This window comes from Dermacentor silvarum, chromosome 1 (genome assembly GCF_013339745.2).
Source record: "Dermacentor silvarum isolate Dsil-2018 chromosome 1, BIME_Dsil_1.4, whole genome shotgun sequence".
NCBI lineage: Eukaryota > Metazoa > Arthropoda > Arachnida > Ixodida > Ixodidae > Dermacentor > Dermacentor silvarum.
In genome coordinates this window covers 312,183,766-312,201,928 of record NC_051154.1, presented here as the reverse complement: position 1 = coordinate 312,201,928, position 18,163 = coordinate 312,183,766, and the positions used below count along the sequence as shown (strand labels likewise).

At 46.3% G+C, this 18,163-nt stretch overlaps 1 long non-coding RNA gene across 2 annotated transcripts; it reads right to left on the bottom strand.

Moving 5' to 3' along the window:
- Positions 1 to 1,338: 1,338 nt before the first annotated feature.
- Positions 1,339 to 17,053, bottom strand: LOC125942253 (uncharacterized). 2 transcript variants are annotated; one of them, XR_007464935.1, is made up of 3 exons: positions 16,768 to 17,053; positions 2,955 to 3,049; positions 1,339 to 1,731 (listed from the first exon to the last, which is right to left on the bottom strand). It is a non-coding gene; the product is annotated as an uncharacterized LOC125942253 (long non-coding RNA). The 2 variants fall into 2 exon arrangements; XR_007464936.1 differs by lacking the exon at positions 16,768 to 17,053 and adding an exon at positions 11,836 to 11,915.
- Between the last annotated feature and the right edge of the window lie 1,110 nt (positions 17,054 to 18,163).

Genomic DNA, 18,163 nt, shown 5'->3' with positions numbered 1-18,163 from the left:
GACTTGAAAGGTTGGTGCAGCCGATGGCTGCTTGCTGGGGGGCCGAGAAAGGCGCGCATCAGCAAAGCTGTATTGCGTGCCCACCGTAACTAGACGCCGCCCGGCCCCCCGGCGCGCTGCGTCAACGTAGGATCTTCCGGAGAGAAGCGAGAGCTTCTTCCGGGCTTCAGGGAATGTGATGTTTTCTGTTACTTTGATTTGAATGATCTTTTTCTCGTTCTGGAACATTTCACAAGTTCGCGAGTACGCAGCGTGCGGCCCATGACAGTTGGGACATTCTGTTTGGGTGGCACTGCAGCTTTCAGTAGGATGCTCGTGAGCACCACACTTTGCACAGGTGAGTTTTCCGCGACATGTGTTTGATCCGTGTCCGTACTTTTGGCACTTAAAACATCTTCTCGGGTTTGGGACATAGGGGCGTACTTTGCAGTGAATGAACTCTGCTTTCACAGCATCTGGTAGACGGGAACGATTAAAGGTCAAGACGATATGGGGTGTCACTACATCTTCGCCGTTTCGCCTTATGGTGATGCGGCGTAGGGCAGTGACACCTTGATCTCTGAAGCCATCAAGGAGGTCTGAGTCTGTTTCACGGATCAGATCACGTTCTGATATTACGCCTTGAACTGTGTTCAGACTGCGGTGGGGGGTAATGGACACCTGTAGATGAGCAAACTGCTTTTGCTTGAGTAGGATGTCAGAATGATCTTTCTGTGACACTTCAACAAGAAGATCGCCGGATGACAGCTTCTTTGCTTCATAGTTTCTTCCTATCATTTTCTGAAGGGTCCTAGCGATAACAAAAACAGACATTGCAGCGACTGAGTCGTTGTCTACAAGAGAGTGAATAATCAAGAAACGGGGAAAGTGATCGCAATCAGTTCGAGTTCTGTCAAAGCTTTCTTCGGTGCGGCCCCTTTTCAGGGACCGATCGGGTTTTTTGGAAGAAGAAATACTCATGCGATATGGGCATGCAGACGGTTCCTAGAATGTCACCTGTGTTTCACCGTCTTATTCACAGGAAGGTCCCGGGGCTCGCCGCCTGGTAAACAGACGAAGAGCCCGTCGGCCGGAGCTTGACCATGGCCCCGACCGCCACCGTTCATGGTTTCTACCCTTCACCTCAAAACCTTTCGCCACGGTGCGGATGACAGCTTCGGTATGGGGGCTAAGGGTCCGTGGTGGCGCCAAGCACCATCACCTTGATACTCAAGGTGCCCTTGCGGGACCGGGGGATCATTCGGGTAACTGTGAATCCCCCGTACATTGCCCACTCGAACATGCAAATGAGTGACAACACATGTGTACAGTATATACAATGTTGTTTTATTGGTCGTATATGGTATTGAGGTGCGGACTTCGTTTTCCCTTCATTAAGACTGTCTTGTGATCAGTGCAGCAGCATGGCGACGCCGGCAAGCGGACCCAGAGGCGGCGAGAGCGCGGGAAGCGGCGGGAAAACGCCGGAATTAAGCGTCCTCTACCTGACGTTGGTGGCGTCGATGCTCGGTTCAAGCGCGAGCTTCGCGAGCCCTCAGCTCCGGGTCCGCTTGCCGGCGTTGCCGTTTTGCTGCAGCTTCCCGCGCCCTAGACTCCGGGTCCGCTTGCTGTCAACTTCGCCATACTGCAGCAGCTTTGCGAGCCCTCGACTCCGCTTGCAGTTGAGCCGCCACTCGCCTTTTCATCCATAGTGGGCGCGCCGTTATCAGAAGCGACCGTTATCATACATGGCTGAAGAGAGAAAGAGAGCGCGTGTTGGGAACGAGCGCCTATGTAGCCCTTGTGCACCGCAGCGCCCCTAGCGGACTCCATGCAAACCAGAGCTACGGACGACGACGAACAGGGGGGGGGGGGACACGGCTCGGCCCTAAGGTGCTTCGCCCCTAAAAAACACCGAAAGAAGGTTTATTACCCCGAGTACTGATTCAGCTCGTTCATGACGGTCTATAGAATCAGAGAAAGAACAGAGACATGATCGCGCTACTTGCCCACGCCATCGTCTTCCTCTAATATTTAGCAAACTCCGGGCTTGATGTGGCGAGTTCTAAATGGTTCAGTCGATTCACAGGCCGAACAAACTCTGACCCACTAAATATCCTCACTTGAAATCAATCGCTAACTATGTATTATGTATGATGTATGTATTGATGCAATCATACATACTATGTATGTATTGATGCAATCGCTAACTATGTATTAGTTTTCGAGACCATTTTGTCAGCGCGGAAGAAGAAATCCCAGAAAACAAATACTCCTTGCTGCAGACCCATATCGTGCGTCTACGTCCGAATGCAGTGGTTGCGTTTATCAGGAGCTTGTAGTGTGCGGCGTCTTGTAGTTTATCTGTTCTAACTCACACTTCCTTGCAGAGCGCGTAAATAGTTGCAACCTCGTAACTGTATGTTTCCCAAAGAGTCATTCAACCGTCTACAGGTGCCGTCCTTGAGAAGTGCGAACTGTATAGGTCGGCTTCGTATTTTACATATTACTTCGTATTTTACATATTACTTCGTATTTTACATATTACTCGGAGCGCCATTATTTCGAGCGGTGTTGCCATTGCAATTACCTGGCAAGCCGTGCTCTGGTTTAGATTCTTCATACTTGCATAACTTCACGCTTTATTTCCGCAGAAATAACCTCTATAGCTCGGCTCCTTCACGGAATAATAATGTGTCTGCTTTAAGAAACTGTTTACTACATCGTTCTAGCGCTCTCTTTTTGTATGTTTGGCAAAACAAGCGGTATATTTGCATTTTAAACGTGGCTTTAATAAGACTAACGTTTATACGAGCCTTTTGTTCTAGGTCCTCAAGGACACCGGTATATGTACTGTCTCAAAAAGTTAAAATAGTTGAATGGCTATATACGAGATTATTTTGAATGGGCTATTGATTAACGAATCAAAGGAAATCTGCTTCGCATGATCTACTGTGAAAGACACGTTTACTCACCTGCGCAATAAAACATCAGCACAAGTCTACTGCAATTGTAATTCATTGAGGTCTAGGCGTTCTGAGGAGCAGGTGCACTGAAACACAAAATTTTTCTGTAAAGAAAAGAAAGGCAAAATCTTGGGATTAAAAGCTCGATTATTAAATCAAAGCTTTCTTTAGAAACCCTCCAGGAGTCTTCTAACCGTGGCTGCTGGGTGCTGCTGAGACCTTCTGCTGTCTCGTAGCATAGCTTTTGCTTCCTGCCTGACGTTGGTGGGATCGAACCTCCGTCTCCCAGAGCAGCAGCCAGAGTCTCTAACCATTAGGCCACTATTGTCCCCCCCCCCCCCATTATTGCCTGTTTTGCACATATTACATCAAAACGTCACTAGTGATTGGGGAAACAAGATAAAACAGTAAATGTACAACAAGAAGTGTTAAGCCTACTAGAATTACACCATTTCAGAATTCCTTGAGCCAGCGGTCAAGGTTTCTACCTTCAACAGGCATGCAAGCACACACTTTTGTGCTTTCTGGATTACGTGTACATGCGTTTGTGGCTGAATCTGGTCATGTAACCCGCCGGGGTGGCTCAGTCAGCTAAGGCGTTGCGCTGCTGAGCACGAGGTCGCGGGATCGAATCCCGGCCCCGGCGGCCGCATTTCGATGGAGGGGAAATGCAAAAACGCCCGTGTGCTTGCGTTGTAGTGCACGTTAAAGAACCCCAGGTGGTCGAAATTAATCCGGAGCCCTCCACTACGGCGTGCCTCATAATCAGAACTGGTTTTGGCACGTAAAACCCCAGAAAGAAGAAGAAGAATCTGGTCATGTATTTTCGAGAATGCATATCCAGATTAGGCCACAATCACACGTACACTTCTATCGTGCCAACGCCTACTAGACGGTCGCCACGTGTGTCACATTGCGCAGTTGCGGGTGCGCGAGAGCATGTACGCGCGCACCAGTTTCCTTCACGTCAAAGTCGCCGGAAAAATGTAGGCAAATTTATACCATTTCATTTACCGCTTTACGAAAGCTTCGCTTCCCATATATTCCAACATGTGGGTTAGATATGCATAATTTACTTAATTTAAGTGCCTGGAGACATTGCCCTTTGTCGATGATTGACACTGATCACCGTATCAGCAGCGAAAAAGAGCTGCTCGGGCAATTCTATCTAGACAAAACAATATATCTAGACATCATATCTAGATAGCGGATCATATCTAGACAAAACAATAGTTAGCTTGGCGATAGTCAAGAGCTGAGGGTAAATAAATAACTACGTTTGAACAGCAACAACAACTGGGGTTCGCACTTTTTGTAGGATTGTTATTTTCTATTTCAGCCTTGGTTCGTGCGAAGCTTTTTTGGTTAGTCTGAGTGGAATAAAGATACCTAATGAGAAGTTTCTTTTTTTAAATGAAAATGAAAGGACGACACGTAGACAGACTATAATGGTGACGGGTACTCCTTTTTGCATAGCAGAAACGATATTGCTGCATGGTCTAGTTTTCCGTCCGGCAGGGGCCATAATTAGTCGGCGACAAATAGCGGCGTGGCTGGGGCGTCACTTCGGTCGTCGGCAGATTACAGTGCTGGGCCACCTCGTAGACCTTCCGTATTCAACCAGACCGAAGAAAAATTTGTGCTGTCACGTCTTTTCCTGTACCTCAGTCTGTCAAAGACGTCCGAAGTTTTGTAGGACTCTGATCCTACTTCCGACAGTCCGTTAAAGACTTCGCAGCGATTGCCCGACCACTTACCGATCTTCTGAAGAAGGACGTGCCGTTTACGTGGGGTCCCGCTCAAACTGCCGCGTTTGCCCACCTGACCAACATTCTCACCACGCCACCTATATTAGACTACTTTGACCCGTCCTCTCCTACAGAGGCTCGTACCGATATCAATGGTCACGGTATCGGAGCCGTCTTAGCCCAACGCCAACAAGGTAGTGATCGTATTATCGCCTACGCTAGCCATCTCCTTACAGCAGCGGATCGCAACTATTCGATTACAGATCGTGAATGCCTGGCTATGGTCTGGGCGGTTTCCAAATTCCGCCTGTACTTGTATGGCACGCACTTCTCTGTAATCACGGACCACCACGTGCTCTGCTTGCTTTCCTCACTCAAGGATCCCACCAGCCGGCTTGGTCGCTGGGCTCTGCAGCTACAAGAATATTCCTATGCAGTAGTATACAAGTCGGCCCGCCTACATCAGAACGCAGACTGTTTGTCACGCTATCTCTCTCTCTCTCTATCCAGTGGATGAACCACCCGCCGAACCTGACACCCACACCGACGCTTGCGTTTTCTCCGTTTCTCCGGTGTTACACGTCGCTGACGAGCAACGCCGTGATGCCACCTTGCGCGCCATCATTGATCGTTTGGAATCTTCGCCCTCTGATTCGTCCCTTCACTTGTTTGTTCTCCGGGATGGTGTGTTATACCGCCACAACGTACGCCCCGATGGTCCTGCCCTACTCCTCGTCATTCGTAAGCACCTCCGTTCAGCTGTTCTCCAAGAACTTCATGACTTACTAACGGCAGGCCACCTCGGCGTCTCCCGCACCCACGACCGGATTTGCCGACGCTTCTTTTGGCCAGGCCTTGCCCGCTCCGTCCGGAAATACGTTGCGGCATGTGAGAAATGCCAGCGCCGCAAAACACCATCGATGCTCCCTGTCGGGTGCCTTCAACCGCTCGACATTTTTCGGAGCCGTTCTTTCGCGTTGGCTTGGGCTTACTTGGCCATTTCCCTCTATCAACGTCTGGCAACAAGTGGGTCACTGTGGCGACAGATTACACTACGCTCTACGCCATCACCAGAGCTCTTCCAACGCAACGGTATTCTGTAGGACGAATCGCGATCATGCGCCATTCCAACGCGACGGGATTCTGCAGCATGGAGCTCCACACGAACTGCTCACTGAGCGTGGTCAGACATTCTTTTCTAAAGTTATCGCATACATTCTGAAGTCCTGTTCAACCAGGCACAAGCTAACTACTTCTTACTATCCACAGACGAATGGTCTCACGGAGCGTCTGAATTGAACCCTGACAGACATGCTTGTGAAGTATGTTTCGTCCGACCATACTGATTGGGACCTTGCCCTACCCTATGTCACATTTGCCTACAATTCCTTCGCGTCACGACACTGCCGGTTATTCCCCGTTCTTTCTGTTGTTCGGCCGAGAACCCACATTGCCACTGGACACATCCCTTCCATCCGCCGTACCAGAGACCACCGAATATGCACTTGACGCAATCACTAGGGCAGCCCAAGCACACGAATTTGCCCGCGCTGGCCTCCTGACCTCCCAAAGAACCAACGGCGTTTGTACGATCACCAACACAGAGACGTCCACTTTTTTCCTGGATTCCTGGTACTCCTGTGGTCCCCGACTCACCCCGTTGGCCTGTCAGAAAAACTCCTGTCTCGGTACGCAGGCCCATATCAAGTACTGCGTGCCGTGACTCCAGTTACGTATGAAATCGCCCCAGTCAGTACCAGTGCCTCATCTACCCCGAATTCCTCTGACGTTGTGCATGTGGCACGCCTAAAACAGTACTATCCTTCTATATACCACCGATATATACTTAGACGCACCGGGACGGTGCTTCTGCCACTGGGGATAATGCTACATGCATATTGGGTCTTTCTTGCGGACGATGCGCGCGGGCGCCCCGACGAAGAAGACGAACTGCTCCTTGCTCTCGAGCTGTTGGCTGAACTGGCGAGCGCTGCATTCGCTTTTTGTAAATATACATTGTAAGTAGTCTCCAGTGCATAATCCTTCGTTCGCGTAACAATATAAAAATGCATGCAATAATAAAAAAAGAAACAACGTCATAGGGCCAAAGCAACCACAGTACACATTCCTATACGCACACGAACATAAATATATACAAGGAGAAGGCAAGTCGCACCACAATGACTTTGTAAAGAAAGTCACCAACACACACAAGTGGCCGCAATGTAAACTGCGATGAGCATTTAACAGATGAAGAATTAGAGTTGAAATAATGGACGCACAGCATATGACAGATAAAAGTCAGGCATTCCCCAGGCATTCTACCGTAAAATCCATCTTCGGTAGGGTTTATAGCAGTAAGAATAAACGTTGAGGGGCCCGAGAGCAACAATCAATTTTATATCATGGCCATTCTTATCTCCGATATTACTAGACAACAACAACAAAAACGCGAAATTACACGCGTTCGGCTACAACATAGTTGTCTCCAGGCACACTCGCTTCTCGTTCAGATTATTGTCCGGAAGTGGCGATCAATAATTTTCAACAAAGGTGCTGTTCTATGGAGAACACAAGAAGACCAAGATAAGCTGGTAATTTATGCGCGTTAATGTGCAGTCGACCCTTACTCGGCGCATTGCGAATTCACGAAATTGGTTAGTAAGTGGTTAAACAACTAGCCATCTAACGAACATATATCAACAACACAGAGTACCAATAAAGCGTGAAGGCATGTCACTTAATTAAATCACAGATGAAAACATGCTCTACACTGTACCAATCATACAATTATGGAAGAAATACAGATGTACTCGTTCGTACAAATTCATAGGTAAATGTGCAAGAAGATGATCATTTTGCTTTCATTTACGCGCAAGTTAGATCAGCTCGTGATGGTGGAGTAAATAAGAGAACGAAGGCAGTCTAGTCTGCTTGCAGTAGGATTCACATATAATGTGGCGCATTCAAGTCGGGGGAAATAAAAGTCATCCCCGGAAATTATGAGACAGCTTCGAAATCAATTTGAAATGTCCTCAAGGGTGTTAGTAAAGAATTCACTGAGTCGGGGTTGCAGCCTGGAGAGTGGCAGAAGTCATCATGACACACCTTAAGTGGCCAGCGCAAGTCTGTGCTTAACACGGTTTTTAGGGGAGATTCGATAACAATAATACGCGGTTGGAAGTAAATCTTCTAGGGGGGGGGGGGGGCGTCATCACAGCGTCCCATCACTGGGATCACCACCCTATGTCTGCAAATTTTCTAATCACAATATTCCATCTGATTCTCTGTTGACCGGGTTTGCCTTGCCTTGGCACTCATTGTGCTGCCGTAATTGGCAGCTATTTGTAAGCGGTACACGGCCCGCCTAACTCCACACCTTTCATTTAATTTCATTTTATTACCTTAAGGACCCCTTTCGGGGTATTACATAAGGGGTGGGTGTACAAAAATAATGCAGAAGGTTGTCAAGTATGTTATTTTACAGAAAGAACACTTGCTACTTCTTCCATGAAGGCAGAAGAGGTTGTGGGGAAGGCCGTTCCAGTCTTTAGCGGCGCGATGAAAAAATTATGACGCGCAGGTGAGAGTGCGTGCACTAGGGCGACCAAAGTTTAGTGGGGGACCAGTGCGCAGCGATATGCGTGAAGGTGGTAAAATGTAAGGTGCGTGGCGAAGCGAACTGGTGTAGAATTTATGGAATAATGATAAGCTCGCGATATGGCGACGGCGAACTAGTGTGTCCAAACCAGAATCTACTTTTAATGATGAAACGCTGATATCATATGAGTATGAGGAGTGAATAGAGTGTTTTAGTTGAGCGTCTTTACGGTCCGCTCCGCTCCGAGTTGCCCCGCTAAGCCACAGCGGAGCGGCGGACGATTTTCACGTTTTAGTTATGCGTGTAGCGGAGCGGAGCGGAGCGGAGCGGACCTTTCGTAGTTGCAGCGCCCTCTGGCCAAATTCAGCGTAGTGAAACAAAATAAAAAAACCGTTTTGTCACTTTTACAGAGTAAAAGGAATATACATAACTTATTTGTTCATGAAGTATCTAGACGGGTGCTTGCTATGCGTTACCGGTCCATTTTATCGAGTGAAAAATGAAGCGTCGACTTGGGGAAGGCCACGTGACAGCCAGCGAGGTTGCATTTCGAATCCAATTCAATCATATGTGACGCCAATGCGCAGGCGACGTTTTTGTTAGCTGTGCTGTTCACTTTATTTCCTTAAAGAACCAGTTGGAGGTGTATTACGCAAGTTATTCGCACTCGCACGACTTGTGCCTCAATGCAAGGTGCTTCGATGCACGCAGGAGAGAGGGCGCGTGGATCGCCCACCCTCGCTAGCGAAAGACGGCAGCAACGCTCCCCGCTCCGCTTAGGCAGCTTCTAAGCGGACCGTGATTCTCGCTCCGCTAGCCCGCTTGCGGCTAAGCGCAGAGCGCATGCGCATTCGTGCTTCCGCTCCGCTCAGCAGCTAAGCGGAGCGTAAAAACGCTAAACTAAAACTGTCTATTGTATCTTACGGCGCGGTTCTGTATGGATGCTAATGCGTTGCTGAGGTAAATCTGGTGGGTATGGAATATGGGCGATGCGTATTCGAGTTTCGGCCTAACCAGCGCTTTATATTCCAGTAATTTTACCCGTTGAGGAGCATTGCGGAGGTTGCGTTTCAGAAATCCCAAGGTTTTGTTAGCAGATGATGTGTTAGTTACATGCGAGCACCAGTTTAAATCATGCGTGATCGTAATGCCCAGGTACTTAATCGAGCTTACAGTGTCGATTGGGATATCATTAATTGTGTAGGGAAAGTCATGCTGATTATGGCTGCGGGAAATTGAAATAGATTTACATTTATTAGTGTTTAGGACCATTAACCAGTGATCACACTAGGCTGTAATGTTGTTCAGGTCATTTTGCAGATTCTTTCCTTGTTTTACTGCGGCATGCAAATTGCGAGCATCCTCCAAGAGAACTTCAGAATAGTGTTTGCCTGAGCTCGTTGGTTGCACATAGCACAAATGGTTTCCAGCACAACGTATGGACACGGACAGAAAGGGACGACGACACATGCTGCATCGTGGCCACAGTGCTACAAGCCGCCCTAAAGAAGTCGTGTCATCACCTCATGGAACGAAGCTTCATGCACCAGGTAACCAGGCTCAACAACGCTGGCTATCTGAAAGGCCTGCTTACAACTGTCGCCGAAGGGTTGCTAAAGAAGGTGAAACTCCTGAACAGCAAGCCTCAAGGAGAAGAAAAGAGTCAACAGAAAAGGTAGAAGGTCGCTGTTGTGCCCTATATACATGGCCTAACCCATAAGCTAAAGAAGATAGCCGGAAAGGAAGGCGTCACGGTTGTATGTTCAGCACCAAACAAGGCATATTCAATGTGTGCGCGAGTCAACAATGGCCAGAAAAATAAGCAGTGCACAATCAACCACCAGAAGAAGTGCACTACCTGCAAGACAGGGGTGATATATGATATACCTTTATCTTGTGGTCGAAGATATATAGGACAAAGAGGCAGGTGTGTCAATGACAAGACAAGAGAGCATGCAGCATCTTTAGAAGGAATCTCCGCTGGGCATCTCGCTTTTCATCATCGCCAGCACCATTGCACCGTACAACTTTACGACATACAGGTTTTAGAAAAAAGTAAATACAAGCTGACGCGCGAAATTTTAGAAGCCATGGCCATAGACAGAAGTGGGCAATCATGCATCAGTACACCATCGATACTACTAACAGAAAAAGAAAAAAACTACTTGCGCAAAGACGACATTTTGCTCTGAAAGACGGATAACCGGCATGACAAATGGAAAAAGCATTGGATGTCTTGTGCTATAAAACGTGTGGAAAACCAAGAATAAACATTGAGTTGCTAGTCCAGCGTGTGTCGTTGTCCCTTTCAGTCCGTGTCGATACGTTCTGCTGGAATCCATTTGTGCTCCAAGAGAAGCTCGCGCAATATTCATGTAGCAATATGCATGTAGCAGAACTAGAATATAGAATAACATGTGCCAGTGTTGGATCTTTCATTCGTATTGTAATTTTTGTCTGTCATGTCTAGGAATCAGGAACATCAGAGCAAGGCATGGGCACTCGGCTACTAGGTGGCGCACTTGTCGCATCAATATGCAACATTCCTGCCATGACACAAACGATGACGCATAGATATGACGCATAGTGTGATGTTTGGGCAATAACTAATTATAGGTGAGTTACCACAAAAAAAGACACGATTTATACAGCAGCGGAATACACCCGTGGACCAAACTGACGTACGCCTAACCGGTGAATTTGATCACCGTTCGTCGAAACACTCAGTCACAAGAGTGGACGCGGCGGCTCATCAAAAGACTCACGCTGATAATTATCATTTTGCCTTCAATTTGCGACAGCGTGCTGAACAAATCAATTTTGGAACAACTATTCTATTGGAGCAAGTTTACGTTGCTATCATAGTAACGAGCTGACTGTGGAGTCCTTGAAGCCGGTAAAAACCCTGGACTATTCCAAGTGACACCGTAGTTTCTTCCCAAATCACTTTCCACTGAGGAAAGAGGCCACCAAGTTTTGACGGTTGACATAGACTCACATTGTAAACTTCACATGCAATAAGAACGCGTTTTCAGCAACGACAATCGACACCACTCAAATGGGAGACGGAGCTAGGCATGTAGTATCTGGGGTACAAAGATGGCTTTTAGGATTACGTACTTGCGAAAAACAATCCTCTTTTATAGAAACCACGCCTTTTTTTCCAGCTTGCGGCCCCTATAGGGGTGGTAGTTGTAGAGGTGCATATTTGTTGGGCTTGCTTAAGTCTAGCCTATCATTGTCGTTTTTCACAGGTTGCGCAGCCCTTGGCTGTAAAATTTAACTGCACAGTATTTTTCATTAGATAATTCCCCATGCAACATGGTCAAAAGAGATAGAGGCGAAAGTAGCTCCGATAATTATAGCAACCCTGATCATCTCAGCAATGAGACAGTTATTCATGCTGAGTGTCCACATATTATTTTTGTCGTATTGTTAGCTATGGAATAATAATAATAATAATAATAATAATAATAATAATAATAATAATAATAATAATAATAATAATAAACATTTCTTGACAAAAAATAACGTAAATTACCTTCAGCTGTGCCGCTTCCTTGTATTTGTCGGCATCTACTGCCGTTTCAACCATTTCCCAGCGCATAAATGCCCCCTTTCTCGAAGTAATTTGCTAAAGGGGCGTTGTTGATAATAAAGATCTTTGACACCTTTCTGACGGTCAAATGTGAATAAAAGGCTTCATAGCGGCCTTATCGTCATAAATTCTCTAAAGTGGCTTTTATTCACATATAATCAATGAAAACATAAACATAAAAAAAAGGTGAGCAGCTGTTCATCATACTTCTTTGCCCGTTGCATTCGAAAATCACCCTCCAAGCTCCCATGTGGCGTGAATCAGCCGAAATTAGCTGCATTAGAAAAAGCTCACGCATTTGTGCGGCTTTTGCCGAGTGACAACTTCAAAGGGAAGTGGTTTTGGCTAGTTGGTTTTCTATAATGTTAAGTGGTGCAGCGTGAAGCAGGACGAGGGACACGGAAATGACGAAGAGGAGCGCTTACTGCCAACTCAAATTTTATTCATTGATAGAGTAGTTTACATAGAAAAACAGACATCTCGTCCCTGCGGAAGCGGATGTCCAGTGAAGCTGTTCCAACCCCCGATGAAACTGCTGAGTGGGGTATGCAATGCTTTATTGCTTCAGAGTAATGGTAGTGACAATCGCTTTGTGGTCGCTGTGGTACATCGTGATGGGTTCCGCGACCACTTTCGCTACTTTCGTGACCAAGACCAGAGTCCTTCCAAAAAAACATGCAAGGACTCTGCCAAGACCAAATCCGAACGCTTTCTGTACAGCGTGGTTGGTTGACTGGGGTCGTTGCAACGTGAGAGTCCAAAGTAGTCCCTGACAAACGACAGGAGCCAGTCCTTCTTGTCGGGTTTCACTATGTCAACATTATAGTCGCCTTAAAGAAGTCAAGATTAAAGCCTCTTGAGCAAGAACAATTGGATACTGCCTGGCTTGGCGCTTGCGCTGAGCCTCTTAGGAACGAAGTTCGTCAATTTTGGCAGCACGCCACTGCTGCTCGTATTGTCGTTTTTTTTTTCTTTGCAGCTCCTCGTATTCACGCTGCTCCTCGGGAGTCCTAACCATACGCTGCCTACCCATAGCAGTTCTGCAACAAGGAAATCAGTTGCTTGGCTGTTTCGTTTATATATGAAAGGCTAGTGATGTCATTCCCCCCTTCGCAAGCTGCCGTCGCTGCGGCACCTTGCGCAACAGTAATCTTTACCGGCGAACGTATGCGGCGCGTGCTACGTGTTTCGCATTATTAGCAGGAGATCCTTATAATCAATTACGTGGATTGAATGCTTATTTTGTGCTTTGTTTTTTATTGGAACTAATGCTGTGCTGTATGCTGCATGGGTGATACCAAAAGACGTATGCACTTTTTGCTTCAATCGCTGGAGGTCTTCTTTTTTCCGTGATAACGATGCCGCGATAAATCTCGACCAAAGAAAGGCTAACAGCTTCGCTGTAAAAGGTGCGAAAATGCGACATAAAACAGAGGTACCATCACCGCCCACTGTTCGCGCCGACGTTGTCTTAGAATGCCAACGCCATTTGCGTCAAGGTCAGGGATGGCTTACTTATGCATGGGCATCCTTCACTTGCCATGCTAGCCGCTTCGACAATGAACCAGGAACAGTGGGCGGTGGCGGTATCTCTGTTTTCGCATATTTTTCTTGTGTTTTACAGCGAAGCTGTATATGGCTAGGGCGTGTCCGTGGTCCGCGAACGAAAACCATCATCAGCAATGGCTCGAGCGTCGTCGTCTTCGTTCACAGCTCGTTGGCGCCCCTCGGAGCAACCACGCGAACGCTCTCGTGCCACTGATCGCACGTATGTCGTCGTCGTCTTCTTCCACAGCTGGCTCCGTTGTGCTAAAAACTATCATAATCGAATCTGTTTCCATCGCATCGAAGCGCGATTTAGCTGCCACCTGGGTCCTTGAAACGACATGAGCTCGAACGTATAGCACACGCGCGCACGCGCGCAATGTCATACGTTCAATCAGATGAAGTTGCGGTCGCACTTTAACTCCGCCTTCGCCGTGGGACGGCCGCGAATGGTTCGCACGCCCGAATAACAGCGATTTTAAGAGGAATGACGCCGAGAGCAGTGGCGGAAATGGGACCGTCGGCGTCGCGCCGCCGACTAGCCATCCCCACAAGAAGAACGTGCCCGCGAGGCGGTGCGCAAGAGACGCCGCAGAGCCGACGACGCTGACGGCAACGACACCAAACCATTCATGTATTTTTGTTGTATATTTAGATTTACCATTTATACAGCTTCGCTGGTCATCCACTTTCACAGAGTGGAATGACTCATGAATGTTTTTCTATACAAACTTCTGTATCAAACAATAAAATCTAAGTTGGCAGTAAGCGCTCATCCTCATCTTTTCCGTGTCCCCCTGTCCTCCTTCGCCTGCACCACTTGACGACTTCAAGTTGAGCAAAAAAAAAAAAAAAACGCCGAGGCGCCTGGCAACCTCTTTGTTGTAGTGTCGGAGCGCTACCCCGCAAAAGTCACTTTGCTACTCCGGAACACCTTCGCATACATCCCGGACCTGCCAACTCTCCCGATATGTCCGGGAGAATTCCAAATTCCGACCAATTCTCCCATTTGTGCAGACATGGTCCTAAATCACCCGAAAAGCGGCCCCAACTTCACCGCGAAAAAAGAAAGAAAGGCACGTCATCCAGCACAGCTGCATCGTAACAGCCATTAGCGGAAGGTAGCTAGCCGAAGGTCCGATTTATATCCAAGCCATTTGTTTGTTGGTGTAATTCAATTTGCTTCAAATAGAGACGTATGTGTTGAGAAGTGAGCGTTTGGCAAAGGTGTAATATGCGTTCCAGAATGAACGGCGCTCTTAGGTTATCTTCGGCTTTTTACAACTAAGATATGCTGTGCGGAAACCTAAGAGTGGAACGCGGCCACTGTCCGGGATACAGTACTTGTTCTTTAATGAAAGACGCGCGCACGCGCCGTCTTCGGTGACAGTACGAGTGCCTAGACGTGTAATAAGTGCACTGGAAGCCATTCAGAGCTATTTCTGACGTTGCTGTGGTCCAGAAGAAAGAAAGAGTGATATTTTTTCTCCTTCCTTTTTTTTTCGCAGTAAAAAAAAAAACTTTTGTAAAGGTAATTGTCTTTCATCTCTTTCATCTCTTTTTTTCTAATTGTCTTTCATCTCTAAAGGGTCGATATTTTTTTAGAGTGAACCGCCGCCTTTACACTCTTAGCACGGTAACGTTTATGGTAACCTATAATTGCAAGTAACGTATAACATAAAGGTTACTCGGTGACTAAAAAAACTTGATCTTTGTGTTTTCGTGAATTTCCGTCGCGGCTAGAGGTTACATGTGGCGAAGCGTGTATTTTAAACGTTACTGCAACGCCAAATGTCTTGTAACCTTTAGATTGTAACTTCTAAAGGAGTTGCCATTCGTGGCTTAGGGGACCTACTGTATGGATTGGAAGTTTACTTATTATTGTGTGGTATTGCTATCCTGATGTGGTGTTTTTAGCCGGGACTAACCTATACGATATGTTGTGCGCCCGAGGGAATGAGGCTGGTTGGACTAGATTAATATTTTATTGATACCAGTAGGGTTCTTCGGTTTCGCAATGTAAAAAAAAAATTAAATCTTGCACGCAAGAGAGACAGCAGCAATTCATTCGTCACTGATCTCTTCTGCATACGTGCCATTATAATCTAAAAGGAAGCCACGGAAACAGTGAACATACACCGGAGAATATTGTGGCAAACGATGTTGTGGCATGAATTATCACTACACGTTTCAATGTGATGGAAAGCCCCCCGCTACCGATACAGGCATTTTAAGCTGTGGTATAAAACATAGACTTGTGTGCCTGCACAAAACCTAAAAGCAGATGCATTATGGTGATTGAATATATATTTGTACCCAATATTCTTTTTTTCCCTTGTGCATCAATGCACCTTATATTCGCGTTTGTTTTATATTCTCCTGAAACGCGACACCCACTAACAGCGGGCGCACACTGAAGCCGCACGTGGGTGCACGCTAGAGTAGTCTAAAAGCTCGACGACCGACAGAATCAAAGCTTCGAGCAGGCCGAATAACTAATCTGCAGGACGAGAAAGATGCTTCGTAATCAGACTTACTTGTACGCTGCAACTGAATGTTTTGCCACCACGCTTTCTTTTTCTTCTTTTCTCTCTTTTTTGTATTTTGATGTATAAGAGGGAGTGGTTCCTAAATTACAGCAAATGTTGGGTTCATTAGAGAACGCCAGACACGCACCAATTTTGCCCGCTCACTAACACGCGAGAAAGACGCCCCTACATTCACATGACAGCAGGCGACAGCCGCTCCAGTGAGGTCTCGTAGAGAGATGAACGTGCGCTCACGGTGGGAGGCCACAATGGCGGCCGGCCAAATGAGCAGGGAGAAAACATACAAATACAAACGAAAAGCAACATCCTGAAACATTAGAATATTAGAATCTTGATATATATGGTCCTGTGATACTTTGACGGAACTGTAGTTTGATTATTATATTTAGTTGCGCTAGATGCGGGGCATAATCAAACGCGCTTCAGCTTCAGCCACACATGAGCGCCGTCATATCTCCTCTGCATTGCGCAGCCCTCGCGATGCATGCCGGGAAGAGTGTGGCCGGTGGTGTCGTTTTAAAACGGTCGTGTCGCGCTTTGTTTCATCGCTTTACCCACGTTTTTACGCTCTCCGATTTGGTGGCGTGCGCTTACCAAGCGTATTGTGTGTCTGAGTTACTCGTGACGAGTGGTACAGTTACCAAAAGGACTCCTAAAGGCTCGCGCGCCGCTGAAAAGAAGCCGTGACACCGGACGTGGAGCACGGACATGTTTGGCGTGCTGCGTGGCCGCTGCGACGAGACGCATTGCCGATGGCCAATGGTAAAGGTTCTTCGCTTACCTGAGAGTGGTGAGCATCGTTTGTGTTGTGACTGCTGTAATGAATGCCGAAGACAGCAATAAATGTGACCTAGGTAAGCAATGCTTCCTGTTCAACTATCTATTTGCTGGTGTGTGTCTGTCGTATATTTCACCGTCAATTCTTGCTCATGCTCGCACTGTTCAGTTTTATTTAAGTGAACTACTTGCTTGCTTCATAAACACTGTTGTTTTAATATTTTTTATCACTATCAGTCACCGTGTTGGTTATTCTTAAATCTCAAGTTTATGTTGCACTTTTGTGCGGACGCACAACATTAACCTCATGCACGGAACTGGTGTTTTGTGCTGATATTCAGTTTGTAATCACTTGATATTGTATTTTGACTGTTAAACTGTCACATTATTGCAGTGTTGTTTTTTCTACTTGTACTGGAGGGGAGTACGAACTGACTTGAGAATTCATTTTCGTTCAGTTTTGTAATCTTTACTTTTTATTCTTACCGACATTTCCTAGACAGAAGAGTATATTCACCTTAGGCGTGTTTAATTATTTGTTCTGTGGTAGTTTTTCATCTGTTTGTGGTTTATTTATGTCTCTTTCATTACATGTTAATAGCTGTTGTTTGCAGGGCGACGCTATAACACATAACTATGAGATTGTAAGATTATTTTTCTGTCGTTGTAGGCTCCACTACACAGCAAGGAGATCTGAAAATTAGCAACTGACATACTAACATCAAAGAGACATGATTGTGCTCGAAACAGGGATGAGATCGGCCTCCTCGTGGAAGTCTAAAACTTATATGTATTTGTATTTGAACATATTGTACACGAACCTTCAACATTTCTCATTTTCTTTTTTTGCTCTATTCCTCGTGATGCTGTAGAAATTTGTGATGCTAGGCAGCGCTGTACTCAGAGGTTTTTTCATTACTGCTTCATGGCCGTGGAGAAGAAAACAGACCAAGGAAAAATGTAATTTTGCTTGTGAAGGGAGAACTTTGAGTTACCTTGTTTTGTATATGCAAATAAAGTAAACATGACATTTTCACTAAATGTTTTGTGTCAGCTTTCCTTTTCACAGCTGCTGCTCACATCATTTTCAGAATGTGGGTGCTGCCGTGTCATACCGATATATTTTTTTCGATACAAGAAATGTTGCATGCAGAAATGCGTATTCATTCTGAATTGTGCCGTCTTTTCAGATGTGCTTTCTACTCGTGCAAAATATAATTATTAGAAATCTCATTATCATGTGATGACGACATGATACTTTTTGCAAAAAAAACTTTTAACGTGGTCCGCAGCAAAGAAAAATGTGGGGGACGAACCTTTATATAATGCATTCACCAGTATACAAAAGCAACATACTGTGTATTTCATAAATTATTTTGTGCCTTGCACATTTAATCCAA